Source organism: Macadamia integrifolia, unplaced genomic scaffold (genome assembly GCF_013358625.1).
Source record: "Macadamia integrifolia cultivar HAES 741 unplaced genomic scaffold, SCU_Mint_v3 scaffold_190A, whole genome shotgun sequence".
Classification (NCBI taxonomy): Eukaryota; Viridiplantae; Streptophyta; class Magnoliopsida; order Proteales; family Proteaceae; genus Macadamia; species Macadamia integrifolia.
Window position 1 is genome coordinate 38,441 of NW_024870637.1, and position 21,643 is coordinate 60,083.

At 37.5% G+C, this 21,643-nt stretch overlaps 1 long non-coding RNA gene across 6 annotated transcripts in view; it reads left to right on the plus strand.

The window, feature by feature from the left end:
* The window catches only part of LOC122071191, a 67,950-nt gene that overhangs the window by 28,630 nt on the left and 17,677 nt on the right, over window positions 1-21,643 (plus strand). For 3 of the 6 annotated variants that reach the window (XR_006138089.1, XR_006138084.1, XR_006138088.1), the window contains exons 3-4: window positions 4,650-4,826; window positions 11,701-11,899. The exons of 2 other annotated variants lie outside the window; for them this stretch is intronic. This is a non-coding gene — a long non-coding RNA (uncharacterized LOC122071191). The remainder of the gene's footprint in view (window positions 1-4,649; window positions 4,827-11,700; window positions 11,900-21,643) is intronic. One more of the 6 variants, XR_006138086.1, reaches the window with a different exon arrangement.

Genomic DNA, 21,643 nt, shown 5'->3' on the forward strand with positions numbered 1-21,643 from the left:
AGAGATCTTCCCAAAAAAAAAACATTCTTTTGTTAAGGTTGATCTGCTAGCCCAAATACTCCTGATCATTATATAGAAAATCTTTTAACTGCTTTACATAATTAACAAATGCATTTATAATATAAAAATGACATTTGCAAATAGAAGAAAACTTGGGAACCTTAACCCCATGGGGACCTTGCAAAGCCTAGATTTTGTTGGAGTCAATCATCCGTCGCAGACCTCTACAGAAAACTTCTTCAGCCAATATAAATAGATGGGGGGAGATGGGATTACCTTGACGAAGACCTCTCTGCACACCAAAGTAGCCTACTGGACCCCTATTAACCAGGATAGAGATTCTTATTGATACTAGAGTTTGGTAAATCCAACATATTCAGTTGCCAAGCCCAAACTTTTCCAAGACCGCAAAAAGAAAACCCTTGATAACGAATCAAAAGTTTTCCTTACATACAAACTTTAATCTTAAGCCACCACCACAGTAGAGTTGAACATTAAATTAGCCAACTCAGATGCAACACTGGCATTCGAAGAAATAACTTTACCTTACTGGAAAGCACCTTGCTCTTCAGAAATTAGTCTAGGAAGCAAGCCACTTAATCTCATTGCCACAATTTTAGTGATAACTATGCATAAGAAGTTTCCCATGCATATAGGTTTGAAATTTTCCAGAGTCTTCGCTCCCTCCACTGTTGGGATTAGGATTAGGGTAATAAAGAAGTTATTCAAAATCTTAGGCAGGTATCCTGAGACAAAGAAGGAACACACCACCGCACAAAAATCATGCTTAACAATGTCCCAACATTTCCTGAAGAAGGCACTATAGAACCCGTCCGGACCTGGAGAGCCATTAGGATCTAGCAGCCAAACTGCCCTTTTGATCTCGTCAATGTATGGAATGGATTCCAACCCCTTTCTATCTTCGTCAAACAACACAAGTGGAGTGCACTCAAGGAGCTTAGGATGATAAGACAACGTAACCTCTATATGGAAAGTTTCATAGTACTCTGCGACGTATTGACCCAACTGATTTTGACCCTCCACCATTAATCCATCTTCCTTCTTGAGAGTGCGAGTTAAGTTCCGAGCCTTACGAATTTTAGTAGACAGATGAAAGAATTTTGAATTCTTATCACCGTCCTTCAACCACTTATTTCTCGATTTTTCAGCCCAAAGCATAGCATGATCTTCCAAAGCCTTCACATATCTAGTTTTGGCATCTGCCTCACAAGCAAACAAAGAAACATCCATCCTTGAAATTTCTACTTTCGCCCAGTATGTTCTTCCAGAGCCTTCACGTATCTAGTTTTGGCATTTGCCTCATGGGCAAGCAAAGAATCATCCATCCCTAAAATTTTTATTTCTAACTGGTTTTGACCCTCAACCATTAATCTGTCTTCTTTCTTGAGAAATTAAGTTCTGTGCCCTACGAATTTTAGTAGACAAATGAAAGAATTTTGAATTCATATAACCATGCTTCAGCCACCTATTTCTCAAAATTTCAGCATGATCTTCCATAGCCTTCACATATCTAGTTTTGGCATCTGCCTCATGGGAAAACAATGAATCATCTATCCAAGGCTGAAATTTCAATTTTCGCCTAGACCACAAAATTGAATTTTGTATCTCATGTCATGATTGCTCATGATATTGCCATCCTTGTTGCATTGTTCTAGTAGTATTTTTTATAAGAAGCTGGATAGCAAGATCAAACAGTTAAGTCTGTTTTACTTTTTTTTGGCTATGTTTGAGTAGATTTAGGTAAAACAAAATAAAACATTGCGTCAAACATGAATTATTGCATCAATTTGTTCATAGATTTTAAAATTTCTTAGAAAGTCAAAAATAAACCATTACTACATGTTAGAAACTACATTTTGAAACAATTTCAGTTGAATACGCTTGTCACTCAGTACGATGTTCTCTATTTTAATGTTTATACATGATATATGTTATATATACCCTTTTTTTTTAATGCAAAAGTCTATAAAAATGTGTTTCCTGTTCATTTATGTGCGTATCTTTGATACAATACGATACCCTCCAATGCATAACGATACAGATATTGTAATACTTGTGTTAGGCGCTACACTCCCCCTAATATGTTTTTTTAGATTTCTAATTGAATAAATTGTTGCTTATTAGAAAAAAAAAATCCTTGTTCAGGATGCATCTTATGTTTTATCAGAAGGTGTAAAGTTGCAAAGCTTCATTTGATTATAGAATATAAGTAACCATCTACACTCCCACTGAAATGACTTTTTTTGACCCAGAAGGAAAGAGAACAAAAGAAGTGATGTTGGTCTGAATTTCTGATTGATAAAAGTCTCTCTTTTGGGAAAATTTGAACTATATAGGAATACGTACAGCTGGACCTAATCATTGAACTGTACCAAACTTGGACAAAATGGACATAATCTGACCCAAATAGAATGGATAAGAAGAGGATGATGTTAGAGTTTGTGTATTAATTAGAAGTACTTTGGGAACTACTTTACTTGTCTAATATTGTATTGTCCTTTTTTACCTTTTACCTTCTAATGGAGGTCTATGTAATTCCTTAAGTTATATCAGTGAAGCAATATAGGTGTGGGAGTATTCATTCTCTCCTTATTTCTTTTCTTCTCCTTCTCCTTTTTCCATCCTCATCTCTAATCTTCTCTTCTCTTGTTCTCTCCTAATATTTACTATTTAATTTGGTATCAGAGCACTATAATCGTGGTTTGAGAGTCATGTCTTAAGCTTCTTGCTCCCATTTCTTCTCTTTGGAACCCTAAATTACAAAGGGGTTTTAAGGAAGAGACCAATATATGAAAAGCTTGAAAAACTCATTTCAATAAAGATCAAAACGCAATGTGAAGAAATAGAAGCCTAAAGCTGTTTGGAGCTTACATCAACAAAAATAGGACCCTACATGTCTACCACCAGCTTCTTTTTGGGATTTCTCTTTCTCTTAATCTACCACCATTATAGGTGAGGTATAACTCTTTTGGATCACCCTAGGCATACCTAGCAATCCCATATGCTCTCAATTCTAGGAGAACTAAGCTTTGGGCTTGCAACAAATTTCTTGCCCTCTTTTTAAGGTACTGGCCCCCTTTTACTATTTTTTTTATTTGGAAACGATTCTTGTGTTGGATTCCGGCAACATTGGCTCATGGGGTATTTTTTTGAGCTTTTGAAATGCTATGCACTAATGTTTCATCTTGAACTGTGCATTTGGCTGATTTTCCATGGTTTGTGTTGTGTGATTGCCATACTTGTTGGATTGGTTTTTAAGTATCAGGAATGAAGATTTGGGTAGAGTGTACTCCTCATCTTATAATTTTTTTTCATCATTATGTTTGAGGATAGTGGGCTTGTAGAAGTTTCAGCCAGTGCATGGAGTAGTGCCTATCCTACTCAGATAGCTTTTGAAAACTCGAATACTCAAATTTCTATTATAAAGTTAGACAATACCAATTATTTGGACTGGGCTCACTCTTTGAAGCTTTCCTTGTGGAGTGAGGTAAAGTTAGGGTATATTACAGGTACCATTTGAGCTGCTAACCGAAGTGGCTCAACGTATCCAAAATGGGAGATTGAGAAGGAGGTTCATAAGAAAAGAAACTACTAAGGAATTGGGATAGTGTTTCCAAAACTTTCGATCGAGGGGGTGACTCGACTAAGGTATATCAACTTCTCTATAAGATTATTACAATGAAGCAATGAGATAAGTATCGTAATATTGTCATCAGTCTTTGGGAAAAGTATGATCACTATAAGGATCTCCAACTGTCCAATACAGAAGATAAAGCTAAGGTTTACCGAACACTCGAAAAGAAATCTGTTCTTATTTCATTTGGTGGCTTGAACCCGAAGAATGAGCCAATCTGAATACAAATCATGGGCCGGTTTCTTTTTCCATCCCTTGATGAGGTGTGTGGCTACATGTAGAGTGAGGAGACTCGGCGAGTGGCCATAGAACCTACATACCCTTTTGAGAGGACAACTCTTTCTTCTAGCTCTCAAAGAGACTAGCGTGATGGCGGTAGAGGCCAAGGGCCACCTTATTGAGATGGCAAAGATGCGCTATGATGTGATCATTGTGGGAAATCTGGGCACACTAAAGATAGGTGCAAGGTACTTAATGGCAGTCCTCCTAGTACACGTGGTAGATCTAATGGTATGTGTGGTGGAGTAGAGAGGGAGTTAGAGTACACTCTGTGTAGACTAAGATTGATATTCTAGGGTCTCCACCACCTAGATGACATGTAGAGCACGACTTTATTACGAGGGTCATGTCATAGTTGAGTGGCTCATCTTCTTTATATACAATGTTAGATTCCTGAGCCTCACCCTTGAAGGTCTCTACATCTGCCCCTTCTGCAGTTCCATCTTGGGTCATTGATTTCGGTGCCACTGACCACATGACTGGTACATCACATTATTATGATTCCTACTACATTTGCTCTAGTAGGGATAAGGTTAGGGTGGCTAATGGGTCCCTTTCCTCCATTTTTGGTAAGGGTAGTATTCTTGTTACTTCTTCCATTTCTTTTGATTTTGTCCTTCCTGTCCCTAAATTTGCCACTAACCTTATATCTGTGAATCACTTAACTAAATCATTAAATTATTGTGTCACTTTTTTCCCTTATTGTCTCTTTCAGGATTTAGTGACAAAGAGGATTATTGGAAGTGGATGTGAGGAGAAGGGGCTCTATCGACTTGGACCTCAATCATCTTTTTCTTTCCCACAATTTAGTCTTGTGTGTGGACGTAGTGATAATAGTTCTATGATTCTGTGATGTTTCGGCATCAACATCTTGGTAGCCCTTCTTTTGTTGGTATGTGGAAACAATTCCCTCATTTATTTACTTTTTTTTCTTCTTCCTATATCTTTCATTGTCAACCGTGTATTTTTTCCAAACATTGTCATTCCTCTTATCTTTTTCATGGTAATAGATCTAATGTTCCTTTCCTTTTCATATTTATGTTTGGGGACCTCTACTGGTACCTCTTTATCTAGTTATATTTGCTTTGTTTCATTTGTTGTTGATTTTTCCTATACCACTTGGACTGTGTTGATGAAACATAAGAGTGATGTTCCTTTCCTTTTCATTTGTTGTTCAGCTCTCTCTCTCTCTTCCCTCTGAGGTATTTGGGGGTGTTACATTCATGTTAAAAGGTCCTCTCAGACTAAAGTTGAGCCCAGGGCTCTTAAATGCCTCTTTCTTGTCTATTCCTCCACTACCAAAGGTTACAAGTGATATAATCCTTCTTCTTAGAAGCATTTTCTCTCCAAAGATGTCACATTCCTAGACTCTGTGCCTTTCTTTTCTTCTCATCAGCTTCCTCTTCAAGGGGAGACTAATGGGATTGAAAAGGCTGTTGATTTCATTCCCTTCCCTTTTCCTTTTCCTATTGCTCTTTTTATATTTCACATTGAGAAATACAAAGATGTGTGGGTGAGCCTGTGGTACAATAGTTAAGTTGCACTATTGCAACATGTTGGTCACTGGTTCAAAACCGGGAAACAGCCTCTTCTGCGAAGTAAGGGGTAAGGCTGCGTACAACTTACCCTCCTAGACCTCGCAGTAGCAGGAGCCTTGTGCACTGGGTTGCTCTTTATTGGGAAATACAAAGAGGTGGATATTATTGCTAGTGACCATTCAAGTAGTGGTTTTGGTAATGAGGAGTTACTTGTGTTATTTTGTATATAAAAGAAGGGGGAAAGAAGACTTACTGAGTGTCCTCTATGGATCCACATCTTGAGATACACCTTCCTCAGCCAGGCAACATTCCTTCCCTACCCCAACGGAGTTGCTTAGTTGGTAAGGACCAACATCTCAAAATTAAAAGGTCATTGAATTCGACTTTCCTTGGGGCTTAACTATAAAAAAAAAATTCCTTCGCTTCCTTCTAAGTTATACCTTCCCATTGTTGTAAGAAATGGAAAGAGAGAATGCATTAATCCTATAGCCTATTTTGTTTCCTATAATTCTCTCTCCCCTATAGGTGTTGCCATTACTGTTGCCCTATCTTCTGCTTCCGCTCCCAGAAATGCTATAGAGATGTATGATCCAAAGTGGAAGCAAGCCATATATGAAGAAATGATGATACATGAAATGAATTATACTTAGAAACTAGTTGATCTTCCCAAGGGGAGAGTTCCATTGGATGTAAGTGGGTCTATATAATTAAGTACTAATTAGATGGTGTTGTTGACCAATCCGACTTGATGGATCGACCTCAATATTTCAGTAGTTCAGTAGCTGGATAATAATAAGGAAATCAAGGACTAAATACACCAATATCAGGGACTGAATCATAGGAGAACAGTGACCAAAATAATGCACAAATTTTCAGAACAGTCTATCCAAAATTTCTAGGCAGAATAGGGAGATTTCACTTAATCAGTAAATTTCAAGACGAGATTGGTGTAATTCCTTCCCTTCCTTCTAAGTTAGACCTTCCTATTGCTGTAAGAAATGGAAAGAGAGAATGCATTAATCCTATAGCCTATTTTGTTTCCTATAATTCTCTCTCCCCTATAGGTGTTGCCATTACTGTTGCCCTATCTTCTGCTTCCGCTCCCAGAAATGCTATAGAGATGTATGATCCAAAGTGGAAGCAAGCCATATATGAAGAAATGATGATACATGAAATGAATTGTACTTAGAAACTAGTTGATCTTCCCAAGGGGAGAGTTCCATTGGATGTAAGTGGGTCTATATAATTAAGTACTAATTAGATGGTGTTGTTGAGAGGTACAAGGCAAGTTTGGTGGCCAAGGGATATAATCAGGTGTATAATTTTGATTACAACAACAACAAAAAAAACTAAGTCTTATCCCAACCATGGTTCAAGATCTATGTTTTTCAAAAAGACAAATTTTCGACCAGAATAGGGAGATTTCACTTAATCAGTAAATTCCAAGTCGGATTGGTCTATAAATTAGATCGAACCATCCTCTCCATGGCCATAACACTCGACCAGATTGTGAGAGTCATCAGATGGCAGAATGTTCAGATCAGTGAAGGGGTGATGGGAGCAAATCTGGAAATTCCAAAACCAGAACTTAAGAAAGATCAGATCTAATACCTGTGAAGCAAACCAGCAGTTTATTACCTTGTATACTTTAGAAGAGATGAGAAAAATAACTTGAAAAATAAGAAGAACACTTGAAAGGATCTCTTGGGCTTCACACCGCAAAGAGTCAATTGGATCAAACACCAATTCCATCCGTCTTGATCAAACACAAGACAACTCTTCATGAAGAGGACAATAGCAACAACCATTAATTTTTTTTTATTAAAATCATCTTTTTTTTTTTTTGTGAGCCTCTTCTTTATTTATAATGTTGATGGAGGAGGGAATTACAAAATAGAAGGTTCCTCAAAAAGGAAACAAAATATTCTCCTAATACAAAAATTACTAAAACTGAAATTAGAAACTAGTTGAAAAAGGAAACTATCTACTAATGACTTGACTCAATTAATGACTTGACTCCTAAGGAAATACCTACAGCTCAAATCAAGCCCAACTAAAAAGGAAACTAATGAATATATTTTTCAAATATTCTCCTAATACAATAATTATTAAACTGAAATTAGAAACTAGTTGAAAAAGGAAACTAACTATTAATGATTTGACTCAATTAATAAGTTGACTTCTAAGGAAACAAATATAACTTAAATCCATCCCAACTAAAAAGGAAACTAATGAAAAGGAAAACTAACTAGTAATCTCGTACTCAGCCTTAGAGACCCTCTTTTAAACCCATAAAAGTGGTTTATTACAATCACAACACATGGGATCAAAGGCCCAACATGTATGGAACCCAACCCTAGGCTTATTCCTAATAAAACAAACATATTTTGATTATTAAACTTCATCACCGAGCCAACCAGGAAAAACTATATGATCTCGGCAAGATCTCTCTTTTTTGGATTAGCGAGATGCGGGGCGAGAGCGAGATCTTAAACCTTGATCCTAACTTAATGAGGCCGGCTACATGGATCCAAGCATATTAATAATGGGACATAACAAATGAACGATGAAAAATGCAATATGAAAAGTGAGGAAAAATGAAAGTAGTAAAGTAAGAGGAAAGAGGATGCAGCCCAGCAAGATAGGAGAATCTTTTCTAAATAAGGTCGGCCACATGGATCCTTGCTCTCCAATAGGCTTATTCGAGGCCATACTTGGTACGAGGCCTAAACCGTGCATGTCATTCCTCACAACTTCTCCTATAGTCATTTTAGGCTTGCCCTTAGCTCTTGTAGCCGCTTCAATCTGAATCCTATCACTCCTTACTGGGGCGTCATTAGGATTCCGTTGAAAATGACCATACCACCTCAAACAGATTTCTCGGAGCTTGTCATTGATTAGGATAACTCCCAAATCCACTCTCATATGCTCATTCCTTCTTTTATCCTTCCTAGTTTTGCTGCACATGTATTTTAATGTCCTTATCTTTGTCACACACATCTCTATATGACACTTCTTAACTGTCTAATATTCTGCTCTGTCCATTATGGCTGGACGCATAACAGTCTTATAGAATTTTCCCTCAAGCTTTAAAGGGATGCGTCTGTCACACAACACTCTGGACGCACCTCTCCAGGTCATCTGTCCTACTTTAAAGAGAGACATCATCCTCTATGTTGCCTTCTTTATTTATGATCGACCCAAGATATCTAAAATAGTCCTTTTGTGGAATCTCCCTCTCCTCAATCTTCATCATTTAATTATCTGTCATAGAGTGACTGAAGTTACATATCATATATTCTGTCTTCAATCTACTAATTTTAAAACCTCTTGTTTCTAAGGTTGGTCTCCATAGCTCCAGCTTAGTGTTAATCCCTGTTTTAGTCTGATCTACTAAAACGATATCATCGGCGAAGAGCATATACTAGGGTACCTCATTTAGAATGTTCTTGGTTGAGTCATCCATGATTAGAGCAAACAAGTAAGGGCTTAAGGAAGATCCTTGATGTAATCTAATCGTAATTGGGAATTCCTTGCCTTGGCCTCTCATAGATCTCGTACTAGTCAGTAGTCAACATGCCCTTATAAATTTCCTTAATTATATCCACTTATGTACTTGACACCTCTCTCTTAGCTAGGACATGTCATATTAAATATCTAAGGACTCTGTTATATGTTTTTTCAAGGTCAACAAAGACCATGTGGAGATCCTTTTTGTGGGCTCTATAACTTTCCATGAGCCTCCTCAAAAGGTAAATAGCCTCTGTCATGGATTTACCTGGCATAAAACCAAATTAAAGATTGATTATGAAGAGATATTTGCTCTTGTGTTGAAGCATAATTCTATAAGGGTCCTCTTATCATTGGCGACAAATAAAGATTGGCCATTGTATCAGTTAGATGTGAAGAATTCCTTCCTTTTCTTTTATGGTGACTTAGAAGAAGAGGTGTGCAAGAAAACTCTACCCGGCTTCAAGTTTCTTTTAGTTCAAGGGAAAGCGGTGCTACTCAAAAAGGCATTATATAGTCTCAAATAGTACCTAAAGGCTTGGTTTGAAAGGTTCATATAGACTATCACGAAGAATGGGTATTCCAACACCTTGTTTATCAGAAAAGGTAATGTGAACATTTCAAACCTAATTGTCTATGTTGATGACATTATGGTGACTGGAGATGACATAGTTGAGATAACTAGGCTGAAGACCTACTTGGCCCAACAGTTTGAGATCAAAGATTTTAGTACCCTTAAAGTATTTCCTAGGAATTGAAAAATCGACATAAAAAAGGGCATAAATATATGTCAAAGAAAGTTTGTGTGAGACCTGTTGAAGGACACATGGATGTTGGGCTGCAAACCTGCAAGTTCTACAATTGATCAGAATCACAAGCTTGGAGAAGGCTACGAACCTTCCCTTGTTGATGAAGGAAAATACCAGAGGCTATATGGGAAGCTTACTATTTGTCTTTAACTCGCCTAGACTTCACTTATGCAGTAGGAATGGTGAGCTAGTCCATATATGCCCCCGAGAGTGGGCATTTAGATGTTGTTTATTGCATTCTTAGATACTTGAAGGCTACACCAATACCGATTGTGCTTGTTTAGTTTCTGATACAGGATTTGCATTTGGGTGTTGTACATTCGTAGGACATGGTCACATGGAGGGAGTAAAAAAAGAGTTAGTTGTAGCTCGATCAAGTGTGGAGGCAGAATTTTGAGCAAAATTATGGCATAGGGATTATGTGAACTCCTATGGTTGAGAAGACTAGTTCATGAATTGGGTTTTGATATTAAGGATCACATGCAATTCTATTGTGATAATAAGGCCGTTGTAAGTATATCCCACAATCATATACAACATGATCGGACGAAGCACATAGAGGTGAAAAAACACTTCATCAAAAAGAAGATTGACTAGGGCTACATATAACATATGCACCTTTGTGATGGTTGGTGGTTAGTTGACAGATGTCTTCACAAGGGGGCTCACCCATCATCATTTCAGTATCCTATTATCCAAGTTGTGAATGTATGAAATTTATTCTCCAGCTTAAAGGGGAGTGTAAGAGTTTGCTTATTAGGTTACTTTGGGAACTAGTTTTTTTGTTGTCTAATATTCTATTTGTCCTTTTTCACCTTTTACCTCCCTGGGGAGGTGTATGCAATTCCTTTAGTTATATTAGTGAAGCAATATAGGTGTGGGAGGATTCATTCTTATCACCCACAGCATACTGTTCTCATTTTTCTTCTTGCCCTTCTTATCCTTTTTCCATTCTCCTCTCCAATCTTATCTTGTTCCCTCATGTTCTCCCCTGATCTCTACATTCTAATTGATGAACCTTCACTGCTTGGAGTCTTGGACTACAATGAAGTAAAATCATATGAAATGTTTCTTCTACCATTATATTATGAGAAATGGAATTAAGCATAACCACATCAATCACAAGACAAAACCATCTTAACTGTGCATGACTAGTTTGGATCCTCTTCACATACTTGTCACATGCAGTAATTGTCATTCCATGCAGAAGCTCATAAGGTCCAATCTTTTGTACAAAAAAGCGAAAAGTCCAACCTTCTCTATTCTTTTTTTAAAGGTGGGCTTGCTGTTGTAAGTGTTCTAGGTTTGTCAACTGATGTACCTTGTTTCTTGGCTAGTCAAACCTGTCTTGTGCTGTTGTCAACCCTGAACTGAGATGTTTGGTCCCTTTATTGTATTCATGTAGATGCATTGTAAAGCTACTAACTACATAAATTCCACTGATTTGATGATTGGGTTTATGTGATATTGGATATCTCTAGCAATCAAACTTATAGTTTAAGCTCAGATAACTAATAATGAAAAAAAGATAATTAAAGATTAACAATAAAATCATATGCTAAATTAATTATATGAAGTCCTGAAAGCAACGTCTATGCGGACACTTTTTAAACATATGGAATTCTCTTTACTGGTTTCTCTATTTTCTGTATAATTTCCAAGTGAATCTTTTACTTACGAATAGTTTAAACTTGTGCTTTCTTTATCTTAAAAAACCTATGTCTAATTGATCACTCTTTATATGTATGTAGTCTCTAAATGTAATGAAATGCATGATTTCAAAATGAATATTACACAAGTTTTTCCCAAAAGAGAAAAAAATGTTGTCATTCATAAACTAATTAATATTTCATGTAGCTTGCAATTTTTTATTTTCTTCTCTTTTTGATGAATTACAAATTTTATTAAGAGGAAAAGAGGAGTCTAACCAAGCAGTGCCGAGGAGTGAATGACATTAGCAACTTTCAAACACCCTCAACAAAGAAATGAAGGTGAAAACCAGAATTTAAGATTGAGAGGGGTGAGCTTGCCCCAAGGCTTGTTCACGATGGACCAAAGCATGTCCAGCCAAATGGATGGTGTTTAATCAGATGAACAACCCTCCATAGGTAATCACCTTTCTTCTACTTGCAAACTATTGTTCTAGTTTGTCCTTGTTCTTTGTTGCGTACTATTTTAATTCTTATTATTTGTTTTCCAAATTAGTAGCCCTTTCTTCTACAGTTGAATCTCTCTACTCTTATACCTCCTCTCTTTACAGAAACCTAACCCTATGTACAAAACATTTCTAGATTAACTGCCAAAAACCTTTTTTTAGTCTGTTTTTTCATTCTAATTTATCAGATTTACTTTAAATTTTGGTTCTAAAATTCAGTCTTGGCCTTAATTTGTTAGTACGTGTATTGAGGGTATTCTGGGACCTAGTTATCTTACTTATTGTATTATATTGTAATTATTATTTTTTACCTTTTACCTCCCTATGGAGGTGTATGTATTTCCTCATATTATGTTAGTGAAGCTATACATATGTGTGAAGAGATAATCTCTCCAACACACAAGATTCTACCATATCTCTCTTTCTTCTTCTTCTTCCTCCTCTCCTGTCCTTTTACAGCGTTAGATTTTAACTTGGTGTCAGAGCTATAGGTTTAGGTTCGAGAGTCGTGCTATCAACTCTCCATTCACATTTCTTCTCTTTAGAACCCTAGGTCACAAAGGGGTTCAAGGAAGAGAATACTCTGTGAAAAGTTAGAAGATTTCTTGAGAAGACCTTGGATGAAGATTAAATAAGAATTTAGAGGAAGTCTCACATAAAGGAATCGAAGTTTGAAGCTCAAATCGAAGGGGGATCCATTTCCGCTAGCCTTACCTTCGAATGGCTCTCTCTCTCTCTCTCTCTCTCTCTCTCTCTCTCTCTCTCCCCCCCCACTATTGAGGCTACGATAGGATCCATTTGGATCGCCCAAGGCCCCTCTTGCAACCCCATATACTATCGGTGCTTAAGGTGAAGGCTGTTCAGCCCTTACTCATTTCTTTCCTGTTTTCTAGGTACTGCCAGCCCTCTCCTTTGTTTTTTTGTCTATGAAATGTGGCCTGCGATGGTGCTTGTGATGATAGTGATTTTTTTTTATCTACTTTGGTTGATGCATTTGTTGGTTTTGACTTCTTGAGTTGATAAGAAGTGATGTTTCACTTTGAAGATTGTGTTTGAGTAAGATATTTGTCTCCCTTGCTGGATTTTTTTTCTCTCTGAGTGTTGAGACAGTGATTCTGGGTAGGGTGTGTATTCCCCACTTTAGTGTGTGTGCTTCTTCAATCTGTCTGAAAATAGTGGATTGACAGAAATTTCATCATGCTCAGATGGTTTTTGAGTACCCAAATACTTAGATTTCTATTGTGAAGTTGGACAACACCAACTAATTGGACTAGGCTTATTCTGTGAATCTTTCATTGCAGAGTAGGGGGAAGCTAGGGTATGTTACAAGTACTATTCAAGTTCCTAAGCTAAGAGACCCAACGTATCCAAAGTTTGAGACTGAGATCTCCAATGTTATGAATTGGTTGATATTTTCGATCAAACCTGAGATTGGAAGGAGGTTTGTGAGAAAGAAATTTGCCGAGGACATTTGGGATATTGTTGCCAAAACTTTTGACCGAGTAGATGACTTTGCTAAGGTCTATCAATTACTATAGAAGTTCATTACAATGAAGCAAGGAGATAGAACCATTTCTGAGTACTACAACACTATCATTGGTCTCTGGGAAGAGTATGATCACTATAGGAACCTTCACCTATCCAACCTAGAAGATGAAGCTAAGGTTTATCAAACACTTGAGAAGGAGTATGGTCTTTTTCTTCTTAGTTGCTTGAAGCTAGAATATGAGCCACTTAGGATACAAATCTTAGGCCGAACTCCTCTTCTCTCTCTTGATGAAGTGTTTAGCTACTTATAGAGTGAGGAAACTAAAAAGTTAAATAAGACAGGGATTGGCGTGGTGGTGGAAGAGACAAGCCACTATAGGGAGTTGACAAAGATAGGCTCTTGTGTGACCATTGTGGGAAATCTTGACATACTTGAGAGAGGTTCTAGGTGCATTATGATCGTCCTCATAGTAAATGGGGGAACGTTTTATATGCGTGGTGGTCATAGAGGAGGAGCTAGAGCACATATTGAGATGACTGAGACTCCTTTATCTAGCATACAAGCAAATTATAGTTTCCTTGCTAGGGAGGATATTGCAGCCTTCTGCAGGGTCATGTCACAATTGAGCAACACATCTTTTGCATCTATGGTGTCAGATCCCTCAACTTTAGCTTTCCTGGTCTCCACATCTGTCAAGTTTACCGCTTCATCTTGGGTCATTGATTTTGGTGCTATTAACCACATAGCTAGTATATCCCACTACTATGATTCCTACTCCATTTTTTCTGGTAGGGATAAAGTTAGGTCCGTCGATAGATCCCTTTCTTCCATTTTGGGTAAGGGTTGTGTTCATGTTACTCCCTCTATTCCTTTAGACTTTATTCTTCATGTCCCAAATTTTGAAATTAATCTTCTAATTGTGAGTCATTTAACCAAATCCTTGAATTTTTGTTGTATCACTTTTTTCCTTTTCATTGTCTCTTTCAAGGTTTGGTGATGAAAAGGATTGTTGGAAGTGGATGTGAGAAGAAAGGACTCTGTATTCTTGAATCTTGCCTAGCTATTTTGCCCATAATGCGGTCCGATACTCCTATGTGTGTGGATGTAGTGACAAAACTTCTCATTTCTTTCATTGTGAAACATGTATTTTTACAAAATGTTGTCATTCTTTTTATCTTTATCATAGCAATAAATCCATTGTTCTTTTTCACATTGTGCACACTGATGTTTGGAGACCCTTTACTATTACTTTATTATTTGGCTATTGCTATTTTGATTTTTTTGTTGATGGTTTTTCCCTTGCCACTTGGACTGTTTTGATGAAACATAAGACTGATGTTTATGATGCCTTAAAAAAATTTTATCAGTTGACCTGTACTCGGTTTGAAACAAAAAATTAAAATTGTTCGTTCTGATAAAAGGGGGTGTACATGTATGGTGGCCTTCAAAATTTTTTTTTTTTTAACTAATAATGACATTATCCATCAATCTACTTATGCTGACACACCCCAACAAAATGGGGTGACTGAGAGAAAAAATCACTACTTTTTGGAAGTCAGTCGGAGTCTTCTCTTTGATATGCATATTCCTAAAACTTTTTAGTCTAATGCTCTTTTTACTGATGTCTTTTTAATCAACTGCATGGCAACCAAACTTCTTGATTCCAAAATGGGTTGAACTCCTTTGTGGCGCAACATGGTGTTCGGCACGCATCCAACGGCTAGAAACGTCTTGGCACAGAGTCCAAGGTGATTGCATGCAGCCCAAGGCATTTCTGGGCGTTGGATGCGCGCTGGACACCATGTTGTGCCACAGAGGATCCAAATACTTCTAAAACTCCTTTAGAAACCTTGTTTCCTCACTTTGTTGCTTTCTCCCTTCCTCCCTAGGTGTTAGGATGTGTTCGTAATGTCTATGTCAACAAATACTTTCGGACTAAACTGGACCCAAGTGCACTCAAGTGCATCTTCCTTTGATATGCCTTCACTACCAATGGTTACAAATGCTACCATCCCTCTTCCCGAAGGCAGCTTCTCTGCATAGATGTCACTTTCCTTGAGTTTGTGTCTTTCTTTGTTTCTCTTCAACATCCTCATAAGGAGAATATTGAGAGTGAAAAGGCTGCTGATGTCATTCAATATCTTCTTCCCTTTGTGCTTGACATTGAGAAACACAAAGAGGTGGATATTTTTTATATTGGAAAACATTCAGCTAGTTTTTCAGATAAGGAAAGGAGTTGCTTATGTACAAAATAAAGGTAAGAAGACCTGCCAAGAGTTCTCTTTGGATTCACATCTTAAGATCCACCTTCCTCAATCTTCCTTCACCTTCATCTGAGTTAGGCCATCCTATTACTGTTAGAAAGGGAGGAGAGCTTATATTGATCCTATGGCCTATTCTGTTTCCTATGATGCTTTTTTTCCTACAAGTGTTGCCTTTACTGTTGCCATCTCCTCTGTTTCTATTCCCAAGAATGTCATGAAAGCTATGTCTGACCCTAAGTGGAAGCAAGCCATGACTGAGGAAATGATAGTCCTTGAAAAAGACTATACTTGGAAACTGGTTGATCTTCTTAGGGGAAGAGTTCCAGTTGGATGTAGGTGGGTCTACCACATAATCAAATACAGTTCAGATGGTATTATTGAGAGATAAAAGGTAAAGCTGGTGGCAAGAGGATACGTCTAGGTGTACGGGATTGATTATTAGGAGACCTTTCCTTCTGTGGCTAAACATAATTCTATAAGAGTCCTCTTATCATTGGCAATAAACAAAGATTAGCCATTGTTTCAGTTAGAGATGTGTAGAATGACTTTCTTCACGGTGATTTAGAAGAGGTGGTGTTCATGAAAATTCCTCTTGGCTTCAAGTTCCCTCAGCTGAAGGGAAGGTGTGTCTCCTCAAGAAGGCTCTATATGGTCTCAAACAGTCCCCAAAGGCGTGGTTTGGAAGGTTCAAATAAGCTTTTTTTATGAATGGATATTTCTAGAACCAGGCTAATCACAACTTTTTTCATCAAGAGAGGTATGGCACCATCACAAACCTGATTGTCTATGTTGATGACATTGTGGTGACGGGGGATGACTGAGCTAAGATAGTTAGGTTGAAGACCATCTTGGCCCACCAACTTGAGATCAAAGATTTGGGGACCCTTGAAGTATTTCATAGGGATTGAAGTGTTCAGATCCCTGAAGTGCATAAATATATGCCAAAGAAAGTTTTATGTTGAACTTGTTGAAAGAAATAGGAATGTTGGGTTGCAAAGCTGTAAGTTCTCCTATAGAGCTAAATAAAAAACTAGGGGAAGATTGTGGACCTGCCCTTTGTTGATGTAGGGAAATAACAGAGGCTTATTGGGAAGCTTATCTATATGTCCTTGACTCATCCAGACATTACTTATGTAATGAGAGTGGTGAGTCAGTTCATAATTGCCCCCAAGAGTGGGCACTTGGATCCCGTCTACCGTATTCTCAGATACTTGACATCCTCTCTGGGTAAATGACTACTATATGCCAGACGCACCCATTTAAGGATAGAAAGCTACACTGATGCGGATTGGGCTAGTTTAGATTCTGGTAGACGTTCTACATCTGGTTATTGTACTTTTGTGGGTGGTAACATGATTACACGGAGGAGTAAAAAGCAATCAATTGTAGCTCGATCAAGTGCAGAGGTACAATTTAGAACTATGGCTCATGGAATATGTGAACTTCTATAGTTGAGACAACTAGTCCAAGAGTTGGGTTTTGACAATGGGGCTCCTATGCACCTCTATTATGATAACAAGGCTGCCATCAAGATAGTCCACAACCCAGTGCAATATAACCAAACAAAACACATAGAGATCGACAGACACTTCATCAAAGAAAAATTTGACTATTGTCATGTGTGCACTCCTTTTGTGAGCATGGGCGATTAGTTGGTAGATGTCTTCACAAAGGGGCTCATCCATCATCAGTTCATTACTCCATTGTCCAAACTAGGAATGTATGACATTTATTCTCCAGCTTGAGGGGAAGTGTTTGGTTTTGTGTATTGAGGGTATTCTAGGAACTAGTTATCTTATTGTCTTATATTGTAATTGTTCTTTTTTACCTTCTACCTCCCTAGTTATGTATTTCCTTATACTATTATGGAAGAGATCTCTCCAACACACAAGATTCTACCATATCTCTCTTTCTTCTTCTTCCTTTCTTGCTCTCTTGTTCTTTTACAACCGTAGATTTCAACTTAATTTTCCTTGTCTTAGGAGCCGCAAAGCCCTACTATCTTTTTATTTATGCTCTAGCCACCAATTTTTTCTGTAGTTCAACAACAGAAAACTGAATCTTGTGCCTTCCGAACATTACAAGGACTTACATATTTAGATGGTACCAACCTCGGCACCCTGACCCATTTCTTGTTATGTCTAAGAATCTTTCATTTCCAAAAATTCATACAGATAGCCTGTTTAATGACCATAACAATCTTGACCAAAATCTTAAAATAAAACTATGCGACTTTACAAAGAAGGAAAAAAATTGGATGAGTGCATATGTATAGAAGGAAGGACTATAATTAATATATGATATCATCTTCGAAACATTATTTAATGTTGCAATGATAACTTCCCCCAAATACCCATTATTTGCGGCATTTATTTCCAGATTCTTAGACATCTTTTCCACACTCAAGTCCGGACAAGTATCGTGAAATTGTGTGAGTTGGTCATCTTTGTTTTACAACAAGTCATCTCAGTTTTGTTATATACATTTCTTAGGTGAAGAAAAGTTACTGGATCAGTATTGAATCCTGATCCCATACACGCCTCCTGCAACTAATGACTCTCTTGAAGGATGGTCATCTAGCATGAATGGGCTGACTGCAAATTTTTGTTGAAATATTACTCAAATTTAAATAGTTGAAAGATAATCCCCTTCATGTTCATATTCTCTTGGATGATCTATTAGATGGGATCCATTCCATGGTACTTTCTTTCACTGATGTTCTTTGAGTAAGCAGTGAGGACAATTTTGCACAACATTTGCCCTTGCCTTTTTCTTCTGACACTATAAGCATGATCATTTCCCATGAATCATTTCAAAAGAAGAGCAAAAAAAAAAAGAGTAGCTGAAACATTGTATAATGGAGATCATACCAGAAAAATCATGATTGGTGTTGAGAATCTTTTATTGTCCTAAAGCTAATTATTCAAACCCAAGAGAGAAGTACTAACACAGCATATTTTAAATATTTTCCAAAAAGAATATTTTTAAATATTTTCCAATATGGTGGAAATCATCACCAACAGCTCAGTAATCCAAAATCCCTATGCAGGATTTTCAGACATCTTGTAGACATTAACTTTGAAAAACATTGCTTTAGGCTGTTAGAAGCATAGGTAATGTAATTTTTGGATTTGGATTTCATCTTATGTATGAGGGATATTAAGATCCTTTTTTTTTTTTTTTTAACTAGGAATCAGCTAAGAACTTTATTAATAAAAGGAATGAATGAATACATGACTAGGCCATATGGAAAAAAAAGAACACCAGCAATTAGATGACCTATCCACCTTCGGCATGGCCATCAGCAGACAGGCAGCCTGCCAAAGAGGAAAATAACTAAGCCGAATCTAAACTGAGGTCTCATATGAGCATCCCAACTGATGTCATCTAAAGAGAAGCCAGGCGGCACATCCCAAACTGAACAAGTCCTTGAAGTTGCAGCATGTTTTACAAGCTTATTCGTCATCGCATTTACTTCATGATAGCAATGCCAGATAGAAAACGAAATCCTATCCAAATAACTTCTAGAGAACAACCACTTCTGTCTAAAGCAACAAAGCATAGATTCCCTTTTGAGACATATAACAACTGAATGCAAATCACACTCCTCCCATATTCGATTCAAACCCAATCTCATTGCAATCTTAATCACTTAAAAAAATACTGCAAACTTTGCCAATAATTTGAAGAGATACTTTCATATACTAAAAAGCACCAAAGAGGAGCACCCTGGAAATCCCTAAAGATGTCCTCCACCCAAGTGACCAGGGCTCCCCAACATGCACCTGTAAATGTTAATCATAACACACCCAGGATTTAAGTGACCCCAAAAGACTTCCATAATCGTTTGAGAGGGAGGATTAATACCTGAAACCTTCAACTTCTTTCAACTAACCAAGCTCATGAACAGATCTAACCTGCACTGGAACAAGCACCAAGAACTTCTGAAGGTCATATAGAACCGATTTCACCACCATACTTTACCTTCTTGAGCTATTATCAAATCTCATGCGGTGTCTCCTAGAATTTTCAGACTGGTTGCTCCATGACCAGGGTAGCCAGTGGCTTTAAGGTCCTCCAATCTTGAATGGGAAAGAGGTCTGCCCCATCTTCTCTTGCTGCATTTGTTAGCGGATAGTAGCCCCAACTAGGGGCACTATGAATAAGTAATATGTAAAATATATCATGTATAAAAAGGAGAACAAAGTATGATGATACATGTGCATTCACTTGATTATATATAAAGGGTGAGGTTTCTTGCATGTACTGTTAACAAATTTGTTTAGGTATCATATTGGTACCTTATAGATACGATTCGTATCTGTTAGTATTGGCGGATATGGAAGGATGCTTAAAACCTTGGGCATTGCCGTTTGTTCACTCTAATAAATGTTGCAGCATATGTGACAATGTGGTGGAGTTCCCACTTTGTTCGGGTGCCCATGACTTATAGTAGAGTTTGGGGGCTTACTCAATTCATCTGAGTTGGGGGGGTGTAAGAAGCAAAAATTAGCTGGTGAGTTGGTTCGCAGTGGTTTGGAAAAAGGGACCGACTCCAAGTTCTTCAGTGTTTGGCCAGAGAGTGGCTCATGGTTGCTCGCAAGAGGGTTCCAATGGTTTCACTCTGTAATTTGTCTTACGCCGAGTCTGAATAGTGGGTGGAATTCCTTAGCATATTTGTTCTTCATTGGACTGGGTTTCAGTCAATCCAAGAGCTTTCTCATGGTGGAAGAGGAAAGCTTTGGTCTCCCCAGTTAAGTTCTGGTCTGCTTCTGTTATTATTGGTACTGACTGCATTAAGACGGAAAGTTACAGGGATCGATTTGATAATGTGACTAGAGACCCAGGGCACATAATTCGTTGAGTGCTTAAAGCTCTCAGTGGCTGCCTCTTTGTCAGTACATATTGTGGTGGTCTTGTGGAGGTGCCCGGCAATGGGGTGTATTAAGGTAAATAAAGATGTATGCACTCTGAGAAACCCTGGTCATGATGGCGCAGGTCGGGTTTTTGGGGACTGCCAAGGTGATCCTTTGATGTGCTTCTCTCTATATCAAGGTATCTCTTCTAATTATCGGGTTGAGTTTGCCATATTTTTTGGGGTTAAAATTTCTTTCTATGAACTTGGACAATCTCTGGATCAAATGTGATTCTTATTCAGTGGTACTGAGTGTTAAGGCTGCCTCAAGGCCCTCAATCCCTTAGTTTTTTCCAGCAGAAGTGGTTGTTCTGTAAAACTTTTTTGGATAGGATTACTTGGAATATTACCCACTGTTTCCATGAAGTAAAGTCAGTGGTGGATCGTCTTGCTAAGCATGCAGCTTCTACACATGAATCTCTGGTGTGCAATGAATTGCCAAGGTTTTCTATCTCTGATATTAGTTGGGATGCACAACAGAGACCTCGGTTTCGTTTTACCAAAGGTTTTACTTATTTGTTTTGTCTTCTCCATTTAGCTAGATTTCCAATCTGCTGATGGCCATGCCGAAGGTAGGTTGGTAATCTCGTTGTGTTCAGTTGTTATTTTAGGCTCTAGCTGTAATTCTTTCATTATTTTTTTAATAATATTTCTATCTTGCTGATTCCTAGCCCCCCCCCCCCAAAAAAAAAGAATAAATAAATAAATATAAAAAATTAAAAATTAATATCGCTTTATCTTTGCTGTCGCAGCATCTCTGTGGTTCAAATCTTCATTAGCAAGTTGAATATCAAACCTATTAATAAGTAATAAGAAGAAATTAAAGCAAGATGATTTAAAAAAGAAAAATCTATGTAATTCTATTCTTTATTAGAAGTGCAATTTTTTCTTCTTTGATCACTCTTATGTTGTTTATGAGTGTGATGAGATCCACTTCGGTTTTGGCCAACAAATCAAAGTAAGTAGTATTTTTCTTTCAAAAACTGAGATTTTGATTTTTTTTTTTTGATTTTTTTTTTTTTTTTTTTT